Consider the following 629-nt stretch of genomic DNA (forward strand, 5'->3'; position numbering starts at 1 on the left):
AAAAAAAAAAAAAAAAGATTAAGATTTGAATCCTGTCTCCATTATATCTAGATGATTTGGGTCAATTGTTTCCTCACCCTGGACTTCAGTTTCCCTCTCTAAAAATGAGTGGTTGAGCCAGATGGTTTCTGAAATCGTTTTCATGTTGAAATCCTATGATCCTAGTGCTTGCTTCAGCAGCACATATACTAAAATTGGAACGACACAGAGAAGATTAGCATGGTCTCTGCGCAAGGATGACACAAAATCCTATGATCCTAGCTGAGTACTGCAAGCATTGTTTATTACCTCCATTTTACAGAGGAAGCAACAAGACCAAGAGGGAGGTATCTTTCTCTCATGACATGACAGTACTGCATCTGCAAAGAGATATAAAACCCAGATTACTCAGCATCCCCCATTCACTTAAAAGCACACCCTTTGGGAAACAGAAACCTACTCAGCTGCTTACAATCCAGTTAAATTGTACTAGATAAAATCTGTTGTCTCAACCTTCCTCATTGTTTATTTCATACTGGTACATATTGCATAAAGGGCAAAAGTTGGGGTTTTGTTATAGGTGGGCCAGAAGACTAGAAGGCAGTGACTTTATTTTATCATAGATCTAATAGGAACTCCAGAATCTATCC

At 38.5% G+C, this 629-nt stretch overlaps 1 non-coding gene across 1 annotated transcript; it reads left to right on the forward strand.

The window, feature by feature from the left end:
• The first annotated feature begins 164 nt into the window (after positions 1-164).
• On the forward strand, positions 165-271 carry LOC123243355. Its single transcript, XR_006505901.1, has one exon. It is a non-coding gene; the product is annotated as a U6 spliceosomal RNA (small nuclear RNA).
• Positions 272-629: the final 358 nt, after the last annotated feature.

Source organism: Gracilinanus agilis, chromosome 3, assembly GCF_016433145.1.
Source record: "Gracilinanus agilis isolate LMUSP501 chromosome 3, AgileGrace, whole genome shotgun sequence".
NCBI lineage: Eukaryota > Metazoa > Chordata > Mammalia > Didelphimorphia > Didelphidae > Gracilinanus > Gracilinanus agilis.